This window comes from Hyperolius riggenbachi, chromosome 2 (genome assembly GCF_040937935.1).
Source record: "Hyperolius riggenbachi isolate aHypRig1 chromosome 2, aHypRig1.pri, whole genome shotgun sequence".
Taxonomy (NCBI): Eukaryota; Metazoa; Chordata; class Amphibia; order Anura; family Hyperoliidae; genus Hyperolius; species Hyperolius riggenbachi.
This window is the reverse complement of record NC_090647.1, coordinates 12,477,946-12,497,915: the sequence shown is the minus strand read 5'-3', so window position 1 is coordinate 12,497,915 and position 19,970 is coordinate 12,477,946. Positions and strand designations below refer to the sequence as shown.

The 19,970-nt window shown below is 43.8% G+C and overlaps 1 protein-coding gene across 4 annotated transcripts in view; it reads right to left on the bottom strand.

Annotated features, from left to right (window-relative positions):
* The window catches only part of LOC137545354 (schlafen family member 9-like), a 143,648-nt gene that overhangs the window by 66,137 nt on the left and 57,541 nt on the right, over positions 1–19,970 (bottom strand). For 3 of the 4 annotated variants that reach the window (XM_068266488.1, XM_068266489.1, XM_068266487.1), the window contains exon 2: positions 11,310–11,426. The exons of the other annotated variant lie outside the window; for it this stretch is intronic. The gene's annotated coding sequence lies outside the window, so the exon portion shown is untranslated. The remainder of the gene's footprint in view (positions 1–11,309; positions 11,427–19,970) is intronic. 4 annotated transcript variants of the gene reach the window in all.

Below are 19,970 nucleotides of genomic sequence, written 5' to 3'. Positions count from 1 at the left end.
CCATTATATTTCAGGATTGTAATTATTTCACTATTTTAATAAATCTATTGAAGGTTATATTTTAGGTACTACGAGTACTTTTAGGAGGGGCTTTCTAAGGGGCTGTGTCTGGGTCCCCGTGTTTGCTTATATAAAGTATGAGCAGCTTCATCCCCTCTATAAGCAAGGCCTAGTTTAGCAACCTACAGAATATCAGTAATTTGCACAGATTGTGAACCTGTGGCAAGAACAGGAGGTACCTTTTCCTTTATACATGGCTGTGAACTTACAGAAGGTACAAAATGCAAAAGCATATCTATACAAGTCAGCACGAGTCCCAAGCGCTGCTTCAGCATGCTCACAGAAACTATGTAAGCTGTGGAAGAAGAAGTAAATCAGCTGTGTGCAAGGCCGATTATGATCACCTATAGAGTTACTGTGTTCTGTCACCAAAACAGAGACAGGATTAAGTACTATAAGATGTTTCCCTTTCTGAGCCACACTTTAAGAGAAAAAATAAATAAAAAAATATAAAAAAAAAGTTCCCTTTAGGCTACTTACACACTAAGACGTTGCGTTTTAGAAGACCTCCTCCTCCAACACTACTGAGCATGTGCGCACAGTCTAACGCGGCTTAGCCGCGCATAACGCACAGCATGCAGCACTCTCAATGGACGTGCTGCGTTACAATGTAACGCAACGTGGGCACTGTGAACAGCCCATTGATTTATCATTACTGTGCAGTGGGCTGCGTTACAGGCTGCTCTAACGTCGCCTGTAACGTCCCAATGTGAAAGCAGCCTTAAAGAAGAAAAGTTTTTAGCAGCGGAGAAGAATGTGCAAATCTATCAAGGATGTCATCGTACACTAAGCTTTTGGCGATATCTCCCTCAATATTCAATATTATAAGGGATTCAAGTATATCCTGTCCAATCAAAGACCTCAATCTGCTTTTCACAATTTTTAACTTTGAAAACACTCGATAGGGTGCGATTTTAAAAAATTTAATTTGGTGGTTATGGTAGAAGCAGGGTCTGGTGCTGCAAATGAGTGACAGGTAGATACTAATTCTGAACAGGAGGTAAAACCTTCAGATGTAGACAGCACATCTAATTGTTCCACAGATTCTGAAATTACAGAAGGCACAAAACACAAAGGCAAACCTGTACAAATTAGAGAAGGGGACGCTGGTTCTGTAGAATCGCTACAATCTGAATCTATCACACATTCTGAGTCTGTGGCAAGAACAGGAGGTAGCTTTTCCTTTATACCTGCCTGTGAACTTACAGGGTAGTCTAGTAACCTTGCTAAGTGTTATGTACAAGTTAAAGAAGAGGATGCTGGTTCACATGAATCAGTAACTATCACAGATTGTGAACCTGTAGCAAGAACAGGCGGTACCTTTTCCTTTGAACTTGGTTCATCTACAAGTCTTTCATTCTCAGACAAGTGTAACATAGTTGATTTTTTAAGCAGAGTTTTTGCTGACCGGGGGCAGATCCTGCTTCAACAAGTCCTTTATTTGAAGCCAGTTGTCTCTTGTGAGCCAGTTATATATTTCTTTTTTTGCATCTCTTCCTTTGTTTCAGTTGTTTTTTTAGTGGCCATAGTAGTGTCACCTATTTAACCACTTAAGGACCAGCCTATGCTGGTCCGATCTGTGCTGCGTGGGCTCTCCAGCACACATCACTTTGAAGCCAGGGCGACCAGACTTCCCCCCCCCCCCTTTTTTTCCCCACTAGGGGGGGGGGGGGGGGGGGGGGGATGTCCTGCTGGGGAGGGGGGGGGGTCTGATCGCCGCCGGCCATCTGCGTTTTGCGGGGGGGGAGGGGGGGGGCTCCTCAAAGCCCCTCTCCACAGCCATTTCCGCCCTCACGCTCCTTACCTCCCTCTCCCTCCGTAATGCGCAGGACGGAATTCCGTCCTGCGCCTCTTAGGATAGGCTTCCGCCTATCAGATGCCGCCGATCTGCCTTACGGCGCTGCTGCGCAGCAGCGCCGTATGATGTAAACAGGGGGATTTCTTCCCCGCGTGTTTACATTTTGCCGGCGAGCCGCGATCGGAGGCTCTCCGGCTGTTCACAGAGACACCCTCCGTGAACCGACATGGAAAGGCCGCTCGGCTGTTTCCATGGTAAACCACTTAAGACCTGCCGACGCCTATCGGCGTTAGGCGGTCGTAGTAACATAGTATTAATTTAAGTGCCTCCAGCAAAGTAGGGTGCTTTATCTCACTAATATTTATAAATGCGAAAGTTTGGATGTTTGTTAATCAAGCAACAATGGCTCAACGGATTTGAATGAAATTTGGCACACATAGTACATTACCTGTAACATAGGATACTTTTTATCCCCATATCCAAAAAGTGGACGAGATAAAAAAAAAGTCACTGGTAAAAAAATGCAGCCATTCTTACACAGTTTATGTTAGGGTACTCAAACTTGCAGTTGGTCCCTGGGTGACGGATCAATATTCAGAAAAGTGAGTGAAGCCTACAAAACCCAATCTAAATTCACCTATTGATTTGGAAGGGGAATACTTAATTGCAGCCATTCTTGCACTGTTAATGTGCCATTAACAGTGCAAGACTCAAACCAGGTAGAGTTGGTCACCTGGTGACTGGGGCTCAAATTCAGAAAAAAGGGTGGAACCACAGCCAATCAGATTTGTATTATTTCAATGCAAATTTTTTGATGCCAAAGACTGCAAAGCTCACAAACTTGGTCATTGAGTAATTATGTGTTAGGGTAACAAAAATAAAATGGGCGGAGCCAACACCAGCCAAACATACCCGGGCAACACTGGGCCATCAGCTAGTTAATGAAATTGTAGGAGAGGACATTAGATTATGGTAGGATTTAAGTGGACCTTAACTCAGAATGTCCACTCTGCTCTAAAAGACACAACTAACCTTTAAGTTACTTGATGGAAGATACATATTGTTTTCTCAACGGAAGTACGGAGCAGATGCCCGGCAGTATAAAGAACCCTGAGAGGGGGTGATCTGGAGTGCACAGAGCCTCAAATGCTGGATTGAGAAAATGGTCGTAACGCATACCTCTGCTCCCACATTGCCACACAACACAGTATATGGAGGGAGGGTACATTTTTATCATGTTGACCGTTGCTATGGTGATCTCTTGGGCGCAATACAAGGCATTTTAAGAGAGCCTGTCACAACAACGCTTTTTAAAGGAGAAAACACCCTGTAGTGCCAGATATATGCATCTTCTATCAAGTAATCTATAACGAGTGCATTCTAATATCCAGAACACACGGAGGGAAGCATACCATAACATCCATACAAGCCTCCATATCAAATTCAGCACCATAGTGCCTGTTACTTTTTTCCTTTGGGTTTACATAACCATCAAACAAACAAAAAGTTACAGCCGATACAAATCCTGCAATAAATCAGCTATGTGTCTACTCCCTGCTTTCATTGAAGCACACACTGTTAACAAACAGTCCTTTCAAATGAGCTTTCTACACTTGTGATTACACACAAACAGGGACGGATTACCGACCAGGCAACAAAAGCAGTCACTTGGGGCCCCATTCAGAGTCAAAGGGGCCCCATCAGCACATAAATCAGCCCTCGCCATCCTGTCAGCGGTGGCTGGATGGTATAATGGTTAAAGGGACTCTGAGCAGTGCAGTAACTATGGAAAGATGCATATCATTTTAAAGCTCTCTTTCTCCTCTTTCCAATGATATATAAACCACCGCCCTATGCCTTTTAGTTTGCTATTTTCGCGATCAAAATCGCGGCCACTTTTGATCGCGAAAACTAAAAGGTGTAGGGTGGCAGTTTATCTATCATTGGAAAGAGGAGAAAGAGAGCTTCAAAATGATATGCATCTTTCCATAGTTACATTGTATTACACAGGACGACTTTTCTCCAAAGTCGGCAGCTCGATTCAGCACAATGCAATGAAATATAAGGAACTCAGGGGGATATAATTAATATAATTACAAACATCATGCTGGTAGGTGTGAGGATGTAATTAATTAGTTGTGGGTATGCTTAAAGGCATACCCACAGGCACTGCTCGGAGTCCCTTTAAGGGCTCTGCCTCTGACACAGGAGACCAGGGTTCGAATCTCGGCTCTGCCTGTTCAGTAAGCCAGCACCTATTCAGTAGGAGACCTTAGGCAAGTCTCTCTAACACTGCTACTGCCTATAGGGCGCGTCCTAGTGGCTGCAGCTCTGGCGCTTTGAGTTTGCCAGGAGAAAAGCGTGATATAAAGGTTATTTGTCTTGTCTTGTCAAATGATGCCGTGCGCTGCTGATTGTCTTCAGAGCCAGGCTCTCCTCCTAGGTGCCCCTCCTGCTACTGTGCGCTCTGCCACTGTCCACTCCTCCCTCCCTTCCCACAGAGAACCACAGCTGCAGCAAGAATGATAGCAGCAGATGGCAAACGCTCACTCACCTATCCATGATCCAAGCGATAGAGATCCCGTCATCTGAAACCCATCTGTCTCTTCTACAGTGCAGCCGCTCGCTCTGAACTTCCTGATTCTCAGATCAGACAGGAAGTAGGAAGTAGTAATAGTAGTAGTAACAGAGCGGCAGCACTCTATTGGAGACAGATGGGCTCCGGATGACGGGACCTCTATTGCTTGGATTGCAATAGGTGAATGTGAGTCATCTGGTGCTGTCATTCTCCCCCACTGCGGCTGCCTTCTCTGCTGGACTATCGTATTCACTGGGATGGAGGCTGCATGGTGGCTGTCTAGTTTGGGAGGAAATCGGTTGTTCGGTGGTGGGGGTGGTGGTTATGTAATTCTGTCTGGGGAACGGCTTCCGGTTTGGCAGTGTCCAGAGCTTTCTGCTATTGCCAGGCTGGAGATGCAGGGGGAAAGTGCTGCTGCTGTGATATCTGGTGCCCTCATCACAGGGGTGCCCCAGCCCCTGAGTGCAAATGTCCCAGCCATTCATCTCTCACTCTGCATTTTGCCGCTGCTATTCCCTGCATTGTGCACCCACAGAGGAAAGCGGGCTGTTGCCCATAGCAACCAGTAGCTCGGCTGCCCGGTGTGTGCGGCATGTTGCTGTGCAGCTGCATCTTCTGATTCTATTACGACATGATGGGGGCCCAAATCAGTTACTTTGCTTAGGGCCCCATTTAGCCTTAATCCGGCTCTGCACACAAATGAGGAATTAAACAGGCTAAACTCTACATACATGGTGCATTTCTCTACATTTTCCTTCTGTCCTGTGCAAATAGTTCAGGTCCACATTAAAACTGGTCCTCTGCTGGGGACAGTTAATTACATGTCTCAGCACTAACATGCTGCCTGCAGAAGATGTCAGTGCTATATAAATACATAATAATAATATGGTAGGACATTTGACTATGACTATGGTAGGATTAGAGTGTGAGCCCCTCTGAGGACAATCAGTGACATGACTATGTACTCTGTAATGTGCTGCAGAAGATGTCAGTGCTATATAAATACATAATAATAATATGGTAGGACATTAGACTATGACTATGGTGGGATTAGAGTGTGAGCTCCTCTGAGGACAGTCAGTGACATGACTATGTACTCTGTAATGTGCTGCAGAAGATGTCAGTGCTATATAAATACATAATAATAATATGGTAGGACATTAGACTATGACTATGGTAGGATTAGATTGTGAGCTCCTCTGAGGACAGTCAGTGACATGACTATGTACTCTGTAATGTGCTGCAGGAGATGTCAGTGCTATATAAATACATAATAATAATATGGTAGGACATTAGCCTAGGACTATGGTTGGGTTAGAGTGTGAGCTCCTCTGAGGACAGTCAGTGACATGACTATGTACTCTGTAAAGTGCTGCAGAAGCTGTCAGTGCTATATAAATACTATAATAATAATATGGGAGGACATTAGGCTGTGACTATGGTAGGATTAGAGTGTGAGCTCCTCTGAGGACAGTCAGTGACATGACTATGTACTCTGTAAAGTGCTGCAGGAGATGTCAGTGCTATATAAATACATAATAATAATATGGTAGGACATTAGACTATGGTAGGATTAGAGTGTGAGCTCCTCTGAGGACAGTCAGTGACATGACTATGTACTCTGTAATGTGCTGCAGAAGATGTCAGTGCTATATAAATACATAATAATAATATGGTAGGACATTAGACTATGACTATGGTAGGATTAGAGTGTGAGCTCCTCTGAGGACAGTCAGTGACATAACTATGTACTCTGTACAGTGCTGCAGAAGATGTCGGTGCTATATAAATACATAATAATAATATGGTAGGACATTAGACTAGGACTATGGTTGGGTTAGAGTGTGAGCTCCTCTGAGGACAGTCAGTGACATGACTATGTACTCTGTAATGTGCTGCAGGAGATGTCAGTGCTATATAAATACATAATAATAATATGGTAGGACATTAGACTATGACTGGGTTAGAATGTGGGCTCCTCTGAGGACAGTCAGTGACATGACTATGTACTCTGTAATGTGCTGCAGAAGATGTCAGTGCTATATAAATACATAATAATAATATAGTAGGATATTAGACTATGACTATGGTAGGATTAGATTGTGAGCTGCTCTGAGGACAATCAGTGACATGACTATGTACTCTGTAAAGTGCTGCAGGAGATGTCAGTGCTATATAAATACATAATAATAATATGGTAGGACATTAGACTAGGACTATGGTAGGATTAGAGTGTGAGCTCCTCTGAGGACAGTCAGTGACATGACTATGTACTCTAATGTGCTGCAGGAGATGTCAGTGCTATATAAATACATAATAATAATATGGTAGGACATTACACTATGACTATGGTAGGATTAGAGTGTGAGCTCCTCTGAGGACATCAGTGACATGACTATGTACTCTGTAATGTGCTGCAGAAGATATCAGTGCTATATAAATACATAATAATAATATGGTAGGACATTAGACTATGACTATGGTAGGATTAGATTGTGAGCTGCTCTGAGGACAATCAGTGACATGACTATGTACTCTGTAAAGTGCTGCAGGAGATGTCAGTGCTATATAAATACATAATAATAATATGGTAGGACATTAGACTAGGACTATGGTAGGATTAGAGTGTGAGCTCCTCTGAGGACAGTCAGTGACATGACTATGTACTGTGTAATGTGCTGCAGGAGATGTCAGTGCTATATAAATACATAATAATAATATGGTAGGACATTACACTATGACTATGGTAGGATTAGAGTGTGAGCTCCTCTGAGGACAATCAGTGACATGACTATGCACTCTGTAATGTGCTGCAGGAGAGGTCAGTGCTATATAAGTACATAATAATAATATGGTAGGACATTAGACTATGACTATGGTAGGATTAGAGTGTGAGCTCCTCTGAGGACAGTCCGTGACATGACTATGTACTCTGCAATGTGCTGCAGGAGATGTCAGTGCTATATAAATACATAATAATAATATGGTAGGACATTACACTATGACTATGGTAGGATTAGAGTGTGAGCTCCTCTGAGGACAGTCAGTGACATGACTATGTACTCTGTAATGTGCTGCAGGAGATGTCAGTGCTATATAAATACATAATAATAATATGGTAGGACATTAGGCTATGACTATGGTAGGATTAGAGTGTGAGCCCCTCTGAGGACAGTCAGTGACATGACTATGCACTCTAATGTGCTGCAGAAGATGTCAGTGCTATATAAATACATAATAATAATATGGTAGGACATTAGACTATGACTATGGTAGGATTAGAGTGTGAGCTCCTCTGAGGACAGTCAGTGACATGGCTATGTACTCTGTAATGTGCTGCAGGAGATGTTAGTGCTATATAAACACATAATAATAATATGGTAGGACATTAGACTATGACTATGGTAGGATTAGAGTGTGAGCTCCTCTGAGGACAGTCAGTGACATGACTATGTACTCTGTAAAGTGCTGCAGAAGATATCAGTGCTACATAAATACATAATAATAATATGGTAGGACATTAGGCTGTGACTATGGTAGGATTAGAGTGTGAGCTCCTCTGAGGACAGTCAGTGACATGACTATGTACTCTGTAATGTGCTGCAGGAGATGTCAGTGCTATATAAGTACATAATAATAATATGGTATGACATTAGACTATGACTATGGTAGGATTAGAGTGTGAGCTCCTCTGAGGACAGTCCGTGACATGACTATGTACTCTGTAATGTGCTGCAGAAGATGTCAGTGCTATATAAGTACATAATAATAATATGGTAGGACATTAGGCTATGACTATGGTAGGATTAGAGTGTGAGCCCCTCTGAGGACAGTCAGTGACATGACTATGTACTCTGTAATGTGCTGCAGAAGATGTCACTGCTATATAAATACATAATAATAATATGGTAGGACATTAGACTATGACTATGGTAGGATTAGAGTGTGAGCCCCTCTGAGGACAGTCAGTGACATGACTATGTACTCTGTAATGTGCTGCAGAAGATGTCAGTGCTATATAAATACATAGTAATAATATGGTAGGGCATTAGACTATGGCTATGGTAGGATTAGAATGTGAGCTCCTCTGAGGACAGTCAGGGACATGACTATGCAGTCTGTAAAGTGTTGCAGAAGATGTCGGGCCTATATAAATACATAATATGTAATATGGTAGGATATTAGCCTACAAATATGGTGGGGATTAGATCATAAGCTCCTCTGAGGACAGTCAGTGACATGACTATGTACTCTGTATCATGCTGCAGAAGATGCCAGCGCTATATAAATACATAATTATATGGTAAGGCATTAGACTATGACTATGGTAGGATTAGAGTGTGAGCTCCTCTGAGGACAGTCAGTGACATGACTATGTACTCTGTAATGTGCTGCAGAAGATGTCAGTGCTATATAAATACATAGTAATAATATGGTAGGGCATTAGACTATGACTATGGTAGGATTAGAGTGTGAGCCCCTCTGAGGACAGTCAGTGACATGACTATGTACTCTGTAATGTGCTGCAGAAGATGTCAGTGCTATATAAATACATAGTAATAATATGGTAGGGCATTAGACTATGACTATGGTAGGATTAGAGTGTGAGCTCCTCTGAGGACAGTCAGTGACATGACTATGTACTCTGTAATGTGCTGCAGAAGAATGTCAGTGCTATATAAATACATAATAATAATATGGTAGGGCATTAGACTATGACTATGGTAGGATTAGAGTGTGAGCTCCTCTGAGGACAGTCAGTGACATGACCATGTACTCTGCAATGTGCTGCAGGAGATGTCAGTGCTATATAAATACATAATAATAATATGGTAGGACATTAGACTATGGTAGGATTAGAGTGTGAGCTCCTCTGAGGACAGTCAGTGACATGGCTATGTACTCTGTAATGTGCTGCAGAAGATGTCAGTGCTATATAAATACATAATAATAATATGGTAGGACATTAGGCTATGACTATGGTAGGATTAGAGTGTGAGCCCCTCTGAGGACAGTCAGTGACATGACTATGTACTCTGTAATGTGCTGCAGGAGATGTCAGTGCTATATAAGTACATAATAATAATATGGTAGGACATTAGGCTATGACTATGGTAGGATTAGAGTGTGAGCCCCTCTGAGGACAGTCAGTGACATGACTATGTACTCTGTAATGTGCTGCAGGAGATGTCAGTGCTATATAAATACATAATAATAATATGGTAGGACATTAGACTATGACTATGGTAGGATTAGATTGTGAGCTCCTCTGAGGACAGTCAGTGACATGACTATGTACTCTAATGTGCTGCAGGAGATGTCAGGGCTATACAAATACATAATAATAATATGGTAGGACATTAGACTATGGTAGGATTAGATTGTGAGCCCCTCTGAGGACAGTCAGTGACATGACTATGTACTCTAATGTGCTGCAGGAGATGTCAGGGCTATACAAATACATAATAATAATATGGTAGGACATTAGACTATGGTAGGATTAGAGTGTGAGCTCCTCTGAGGACAGTCAGTGACATGACTATGCACTCTGTAATGTGCTGCAGGAGATGTCAGTGCTATATAAATACATAATAATAATATGGTAGGACATTAGACTATGACTGTGGTAGGATTAGATTGTGAGCCCCTCTGAGGACAGTCAGTGACATGACTATGCACTCTAATGTGCTGCAGGAGATGTCAGGGCTATACAAATACATAATAATAATATGGTAGGACATTAGACTATGGTAGGATTAGAGTGTGAGCTCCTCTGAGGACAGTCAGTGACATGGCTATGTACTCTGTAATGTGCTGCAGAAGATGTCAGTGCTATATAAATACATAATAATAATATGGTAGGACATTAGCCTATGACTGTGGTAGGATTAGATTGTGAGCCCCTCTGAGGACAGTCAGTGACATGACTATGCACTCTGTAATGTGCTGCAGGAGATGTCAGGGCTATACAAATACATAATAATAATATGGTAGGACATTAGACTATGGTAGGATTAGAGTGTGAGCTCCTCTGAGGACAGTCAGTGACATGGCTATGTACTCTGTAATGTGCTGCAGAAGATGTCAGTGCTATATAAATACATAATAATAATATGGTAGGACATTAGCCTATGACTGTGGTAGGATTAGATTGTGAGCCCCTCTGAGGACAGTCAGTGACATGACTATGCACTCTGTAATGTGCTGCAGGAGATGTCAGGGCTATACAAATACATAATAATAATATGGTAGGACATTAGACTATGGTAGGATTAGAGTGTGAGCTCCTCTGAGGACAGTCAGTGATATGGCTATGTACTCTGTAATGTGCTGCAGGAGAGGTCAGTGCTATATAAATACATAATAATATGGTAGGACATTAGACTATGACTATGGTAGGATTAGAGTGTGAGCCCCTCTGAGGACAGTCAGTGACATGACTATGTACTCTGTAATGTGCTGCAGAAGATGTCAGTGCTATATAAATACATAATATGGTAGGACATTACACTATGGCTATGGTAAAATTAAATTGTGAGCTCCTCTGAGGACAATCAGTGACATGACTATGTAAATGTGCTGCAGGAGAGGTCAGTGCTATATAAATACATAATAATGATAATAACAATATGGTAGGACATTAGACTATGACTGTGGTAGAATTGGATTGTGAGCACCTGAGGATAGGCCAGTGACATGACTATGTACTCTAAAGTGCTGCCAGTGCTAATAGAAATACATGATATTGGTTGCACATTAGGCTGACTAGGCTACGCACTCTAACATGCTGAAGATGCCATTACTGGTGAGTGATATATATTATTAGTACATTAGACCATGGCAAGAGTCTGAGCTCCTGTAGAGGACACTCACCCAATGTTGTGGGCAGTTTCTCCTGGCAGCAGACCAAAACCCGGTGGGGAGGCGGCGTTTTTTTCTCTGGCAAATGGCAATCTTATGGCTGTGTGCGTTAGCTACACTGCTGCAGGCCTGCAAAAACAAAACCAAAATAGACATTAAACTGCTGCAGGTGCCTGAGATACAAATACAGAATAGTAGGACATTTGGCTATGGTAGGATTGGATTGTGAGCACCTCTGAGGATAGGCAGGGACATGACTGTGTACTCTGTAATGTGCTGCAGAAGATGTCCGTGCTATATAAATACATAATAATAATATGGTAGGACATTAGACTATGACTATGGTAGGATTAGAGTGTGAGCTCCTCTGAGGGCAGTCAGTGACATGACTATGTACTCTGTAAAGTGCTGCAGAAGAGGTCAGTGCTATATAAATACATAAGGTAGGAAATAGGACTATGGTAGGATTGGATTGTGAGCACTTCTAAGAATAGGCAAGGACATGAATATATAACGGAAAATGCCAGTAAATATATTGACCAATTTTTGCGACCATTTGTCGAGACTTTACCATCTTATTTAAAGGATACCCGAACTGAAATGTGATATAATGAGATAGACGTGTATGTACAGTGCCTAGCACACAGATAACTATGTTGTGTTCCTTTTTTTCCTTTCTCTGTCTGAAAGAGTTAAATATCAGGTATGTAAGTGGCTGACTCAGTCCTGACTCAGACAGGAAGTGACTACAGTGTGACCCTCACTGATAAGAAATTCCCTTTTTTATCTCTTTCTTGCTCTCAGAAGCCATTTTCTGCTAGGAAAGTGTTTTATAGTTGGAACATCTTATTAGTGAGGGTCACACTGTAGTCACTTCCTGTCTGAGTCAGGACTGAGTCAGCCACTTACATACCTGATGTTTAACTCTTTCAGGCAGAGAAAGAAAAAAAGGAACACAGCATAGTTATTTGTGTGCTAGGCACAGTACATACACATGTCTATCTAATCATGTCACATGTCAGTTCGGGTATCCTTTAACGGACATGATGGATTTGCTTAATAAAATAAAGGACATCAAAATTACTGAAAATACGTGGCTAGCAAGCTTGGACGTGGAAGCCCTGTATAATAACATAGGACATAATTTGGGTCTGAAAGTCGTGGATCATTACCTGAGGACTAGGAGCATACATATGAGGGAACATTCTATTTTTATTATGCAGTTACTGCAATTCATATTGGCTCATAATTACTTTTTGTTTCAAAATCAGTTTTATCTGCAGGAAAGGGGCTGTGCCATGGGCACAGCGTGCGCCCCCTCCTATGCAAACTTGTTCTTGGGGTGGTGGGAGGACACAATTGTCTTTGGGGGAAGAGCTGGCAGTCTACACATCTCATGTAATCTTCTGGGGCCGTTTCATAGATGACGTGTTCATCTTGTGGGACAGCCCCAGAGATAGGTTTGTGGAATTTGTTTGTTTCCTTATTAAAGGGACTCCGAGCAGTGCAAAAACTATGGGAAGATGCATATCATTTTAAAGCTCTCTTTCTCCTCTTTCCAATGATATATAAACCGCCGCCCTACGCCTTTTAGTTTTCGCTATTTTCGCGATTGAAATTGCAGCGGTCGCGATTTCGATCGCGAAAATAGAGAAAAGTAAAAGGCGCAGGGCGACGATTTAGGGGTCGTCAGAAAGAGGAGAAAGAGAGCTTTAAAATTATATCCATCTTTCCATAGTTACATTGTATTACACAAGGCGACTTTTTCTCAAAGTCAGCAGCTCCATTCAGCAGAAAAAGTCGCCCTGTGTAATACAATGTAACTATGGAAAGATGGATATCATTTTAAAGCTCTCTTTCTCCTCTTTCTGACGACCCCTAAATCGTCACCCTACGTCTTTTAGTTTTCTTTATTTTCGCGATCGAAATCGCGGCCATTTCAATTGTGAAAATAGCGAAAACTAAAAGGCGTAGGGCGGCGGTTTATATATCATTGGAAAGAGGAGAAAGAGAGCTTTAAAATGATATGCATCTTTCCATAGTTTCTGCACTGCTCGGAGTCCCTTTAAATAGGAATGAGATTGGAATGTTCTTGACTTAAGAAATTGATCGATATACATTAAACTTTCTGGATGTTCAGATTTGCAAAAACCAGGAAGAAGGTCTTGACAGAAAAATTTATAGAAAATTAACCTCCACGAACTCCCTTCTGTTATGGGAAAGCTACCACCCTGTACCATTGAAGAGAGGTATACCAAAGGGACAATTTCTGAGAGCAAAGAGAAATTGCTCAAATCAGAGATATTTTGATAAAGAATGCTGAACCCTTAGGAGGAGATTCCAGGCAAGAGGTTATCCCAGTAGTTTAGAGGGGGGAAAAAAAACGAAGATTATTAATACATTTACTAATCAATCTCAGAGTATTAAAAAAAATATTTGAGAAACATTGGTCCTTGCTACAGTTGGATCCCCAATTAAAAGAGATTCTGTCACTCTTCCCACAATTTATGTATAGGAGGGGGAGGAATTTGGGTGATTCTCTGACACATTCCTTTCTGTCGCCAATCAGGAAGGGTAAAAAAGAAAAAAACAAAACCTGGTTAAGCAAGGATCTGAATGGTATGCATAGGTGTGGGAAATGCAAAGCATGTGGCCTTGTGGAAAAGTGCAAGAACTTTGAGGCACCCAAAAATGGGAGAATTTTTGACATTTGGGATTTTTACAACTGTGACACGGCAGTGGTTGTCTATGCATTGAAATGCCCCTGCCCATCTGTGTACATAGGGGAAACACCAAGAGTAGTGAAAACACGTATTTTGGAACACCTTGGAGATATTAAGCACAAACGCAACACACCGGTCGCTAGACATTTCCTGGAATTTCATAAAGGTGACCCCTCAAATTTGAGATATTGGGTGATTCAACAGTGGAGGATAGGCCCTAGGGGTGGTAACCTTGACCAAAAATTGAGACAGCTTGAAGCCCAATGGATCTACAGGCTGGGCACCTTGTCTCCTGGGGGCCTCAATGAGGCGTTTACATAAACCCCTTTCCTTTAGTTATATTCTTGGCAATTATCCCCCCCCCCCCCTTTGTTGGGCTGTGATGATTCTCTAACTCACCCCCTTTTTATCCCTTATTCCCTCGTATTTATCGGATATTGTTAGTCTGTATTGAATGTGTCTGATTGCAAGCTTCTCCTTAGGGATGTATTCTCCTTATTTATGGTGTTATACATTTATGGGGATCCCTTTTCTCTTATATACCCTTTAGCTGTAATGCCATTGTATCAATGTTTATTGTTCCCTTTTATAAAGGATCCCGAGTTCTCCTTTTGATGAACTGACTTTCTAGGGCTGTTAGCAACGTCTTTATATCTTTCACATACATTACCTGCAGTTAATCACATAGTTTCCACCTCACGAAGGGGTATAATGCACACTTTGTGTGGTTGCCTAGTTACTAAACAATATGCGAGGTCTCGGAGCCCCGATCGCCACCAAGATTATGGGCGTACTTTCAGGGCCGGATTTCTACGTTTTACCGCCCTAGGCCCACTATCTCCAGCCGCCCCGTGACACAGTGGGGTTAAGATAGGGTTATCCGACATCAGGCAGGGGACTGGTTAGGGATACTCATAGATCAGGAGGAGCTTAGGCTATGGTAGGATTAGATTGTGAGCTCCTCTGAGGACAGTCAGTGACATGACTATGTACTCTGTAATGTGCTGCAGGAGATGTCAGTGCTCTATAAATACATAATAATAATATGGTAGGACATTACACTATGACTATGGTAGGATTAGAATGTGAGCTCCTCTGAGGACAGTCAGGGACATGACTATGCAGTCTGTAAAGTGTTGCAGAAGATGTCGGGCCTATATAAATACATAATATGTAATATGGTAGGATATTAGCCTACAAATATGGTGGGGATTAGATCATAAGCTCCTCTGAGGACAGTCAGTGACATGACTATGTACTCTGTATCATGCTGCAGAAGATGCCAGCGCTATATAAATACATAATTATATGGTAAGGCATTAGACTATGACTATGGTAGGATTAGATTGTGAGCTCCTCTGAGGACAGTCAGTGACATGTCTATGTTCTCTGTAATGTGCTGCAGAAGATGTCAGTGCTATATAAATACATAATAATAATAATAATAATAATATGGTTGGACATTAGACTATGACTATGGTAGAATTAGATTGTGAGCTCCTCTGAGGACAGTCAGGGACATGACCAGTGGCGTAGCTAAGGAGCTGTGGGCTCCGATGCAAGTTTTACAATAGGGCCCCCCCCCAGCACTCTATACATAACAATTGATATGGCGCACCAAAACCTGCCAATGGCAACTACAGCGTTAGAGGTGCAAGAAGGGGATGGGGAACAGTTTGTTAACGATTACCACTATTCATAGCATCTATGGAAGTGATTATTATGAGCACAGGACCAATAGAGAGCTAATACTGTAGTTGAGGGAGGGCCCTTTGGGGCCCCGATGCGGCCGCTACCTCTGCAACCCCTATTGCTACGCCCCTGGACATGACTATGCAGTCTGTAGTCCCCCCCCAAAAAAACACACCATCTCACCCATCCCTGGCAGAGAGGTGGCAGTTAAAAACAGAAAGATAATCTGATGGTGAGGAAAGTGTAGAAAGAGGAGGAGGAGGAAAACAGACTTTTCCAGGACTGCAGTCTAAGCTGTGCTTTTGGTCATGCTGGGGAGGAAAGATGTAAATAATCAGCAACAGCCCCCCTCCCTCCTGTAGGTGGGTGAGCTTATCTTTATTGCAGCTATCTGGCTGCTAATATCTTTAGAACTGTTTAGTTAATTGTCTATGACTTTTTCCCAGTATTTCCCCAGACCCGCTGATAGGAGCACTTACATCTCTGAGTCAACAGTGATCTCTTGACAGCGATCTCCCTGTCTATGTGTGACAAGCAGCCCGTGACAAGCAGCCCGGAGAGGAAGGGGGCGTGGCTGCAGAACACACTGCTGTACAGAGAGGAGGAGGAGGACTCCGGGAGCGACAGGCATTAGCGTCACTGTGAGTTACGTGTAGCCTTGTCGCTCCCTGCCCCTTGCATGCCCAACTGTGCCAAACCCAGCTATCTGTGGCTGCCGTAGCAAACTATGAGGCAGGGCAGGCGCGGATCTGATCAGGCTGGCTGTATAGCACACCACAAGGACCCAACCTGCTGCTAGGGTGAAAATGCTTTTGCAGGTAAACTGCCAGTACTACCCCACTGCCCGCAGATCGCCCTTGTTATTCAGGCACCCTAGGCCCCAGCCTATGTTAGCTAGGCTGAAATCCGGCCCTGCGTACTTTGTTTACATATACGGCACAGCCTTTTCCAGCCCTTTTCCTCCTATTGGAGAGCGAGAGGGTGTGGCGAGAGTGAGCTTGGACGGCCTCTGGAGCCGCAACCTATACGTACATTGACGCTTTCGATTACACGCACCCCTCAGCGGCTATGACCTATCAGCGGAGGTATGGGCGTGGCTTTGGCGGCGTGATCCATCCTATTGGCCCTACACCAATTAGAGCCGATACCGGAGTGTTCGGTCGGAAGGGCTTCCCCGCCATTGGCTGGCAATAGATACAGTCATCTGACCTTCGGTAGCCAATGGGAACAGAGATTTCTCGGCGTGAGTTTTTTTGAGAAAATATATGTTCAAACAATTAAGTTTGTGGCGTGAAGCAGGATTATGGATGTATGTGTACTAAGGATAGTGTATGTCCTTTTTTTACAGCCAGATACCTAGCTGTAGGGGTTTGGGATAATATGGGATTTGATGGGGCCCTTCTATGATTGGTTTATGTTTTACTGACAGGGATTTGGACCAATTATGAATTAGGGATTGAGGGGTGGGAATGAGGACAGACCCCACCCCCATCCCATGTGACTCCTGGTCAGTATAAAAGAAGGGCCTGCCGGCCATGATGCTTAGGCTACTGTCATAGGCCTATACGCTATGTTACTAAATATCATGCTTTGATTTTAATGACTATTTACACCCTAGCACTATATGCACTGCACTTTTTCCCTTGAAAAAGCTTCCATTAGGAATTGAAACATGTCGGGTAGTTTAGCACAACAACTCCCTGTCCCTGGAGGCCTCCTTTTGTGTCATTGCCAGCACCACACAAAACACAGTCTGGTCACCCCCCCCCCCCCCAAAAAAAAACACACCATCTCACCCATCCCCTACTCACCCACAACAACTCCCACAACAACTCCCTGTCCCTGGGGCCCCCGGCCTCCTTGTGCATCATTTGCTGCAAGCACACACCAACCGCCTCAACACAGCTGGCCCTGGGGCTTCATCCTCCCTGTGTGTAGGCAGTTGGAGTCAGCCAGGTAACACCCCACTATCACACAGCATTGTGTGCCACTGGGACTGCCATCATCCACCCATCATGGTGACAATATGCTGGCCTGGCTGGCTGGCCACCAGAGACATCAACTCCCCAGTTCCCACACCACAGCCTCTTCACCAGCCAGGCCACAGACCAACCAAGCGTGACCCAACCCCCCACTAACACTGCATTGTGTGCCAGCCCAGTTGCCCAGTGAACACACGTCTCCTGCCACACCTGCCTCTTCCCCCAGGCCACAGACCAACCAATCATGACCAGACCCCCCCCCCCCAACACTGCATGGTTTGTGTGCCAGTTGCTCAGTGACAGACAGTGCCCACACCACACACCTCCTGCATCTCTTCCCCCAGACCACAGACCAAACAAGCGTGACACACTCACTTACTGACCCCACCCCACTTACACACACACTGCATTCAGTGCATTGTGTGCCAGAGTCTCTGGCACACAATGCACTGAATGCAATGCAGTGCGTTAGTGGGGTGGGGGTCAGTAAGTGAGTGTGTCCTGCTTGTTTGGTCTGTGGTCGTCTGGCCTGGGGGAAGGAGATGTGTGGTGGGTACTGTGTCACCAGAGAGAGTTGCAGACTTGCGGCTTGCCCACACAATTAAGCTGCCTAATCTCAGGCCAGCTACTACCACCACCTCCACCACCCACCAACCAAGCATCCCTCTCCTGTCCTGAGCCTCCTCCCCTCCCTTCAGTGCGCACCACTGACTGCACGTCCGCACCCAACACAGGCAGGCAAACACACACAGCTGAATAGCTGCCTCCGGCCCGGGTCCCTCAGAGTCGGGCAGGCTGCAGACAGGGCCCACGTCTGGTCTCAGAGAGAAGAGGCCTCAGGGCAGGCAAGCGGTCCCAGCGTGCAGCAGCGGTGTCTCCACTCAGCTTGTGTCCTCCTCGCAGTCTGGCGCCAGGCGCAGTGACGTCACATGATGCGCGCGGTGCGGGCGGAGCATGATGACACACTTATGTTATAGGCCGCTCCTCCGCACCGCGCGGATGGCGTAATGACATCACCACGTGGCGCCGCTGGCGGCTGGCCCATGGGACGGGAGGAAGTGGAGAGGAGCCCTATGGTCATGTGACCTCACACTTTCTTAAAGGGGCCCACCGAATTTTTGCACGCTGATCCGGTGGGTCAGCCCGAGGCTGGGGGGAGTCATCAGAGACAAAAGAGGGAAAGATGGGAAGGATGTGGGGATGATGAAACATTGGGCTGCAGATACTTATGGTAGGTGTGATCTGGAGTTGTCTTACCAGTTTATTATAAATCGGTTGTTTAATATTCAGATAAGACATATTGGGCAGGAGGGATTGGGTGAGCCCCATTCTTCACGCTGATAATGGTCGTTGGATCCCACATAGGGAGACTCGTGTAGTCTTAACCCAAAAGTGGGCAATAGCTGTTATTAGTTTTTCCTTCACGTTGAAGGACATGTTTTTGGTTATATATTTACAACCCAGATTGTTTGATTGTACACTCACGACACACTGAAGCTGTAGACGCCAGGCCATTTATATGGCAGGAGTAAAGTATTTCCATCAACGCCAGAGGCCTCAATTCCCCTAGGAAAAAAAAAAAAAAAAAAAAAAAAAAAAAAAAAAAAAGGAGAATTCTCCTAAAAGATATGATGAAACAAAAAGCACAAATTGTGTTTGTTCAGGAGACGCATTTTAAAGCAGGTAACCATCCTGCTTTTCGTGACAAAAACTATCCAATCTCCTACCTGGGAGTTTTTCTTGATACAAAGACAAAAGGTGTTGCTATCCTAATCCATAAAAACCTCCCATTTACTGTGCTTGATGTGAAATCTGAAGTTGATGGAAGATTTGTTCTAGTAAAGCGTCTTATAAAAGATCTCAAATACACCTTGGGTTCCGTTTATGCACCTAATATGGATCAAGTTTCTTTCCTCGCTAAATTTTTGGATGGCCTGGATTCTTTTGCGGAGGGCAGTATCTTGGGGGGAGATCTCAATACAACATTAAATCCCCAAATTGATAATTCTCAGGGTAAGGCGTCCCTGTCCTTTGCAAAAATCAATAAGATTAAGCATATGTTGCACGAACAACAACTAGTTGATGTGTGGAGGATTTCCCACCCAGACACAAAAGATTTTACTTATTACTCCAATGTCCACCAAACCTACAGCAGAATAGATTACATTATGATATCTCACAATCTACTGACAGAACACATCTTGGCGGACATTGGAGTGATCTCTTACTCTGATTATGCACCTGTTTGTGTTACCCTTAATTGCAGACATAAAAAG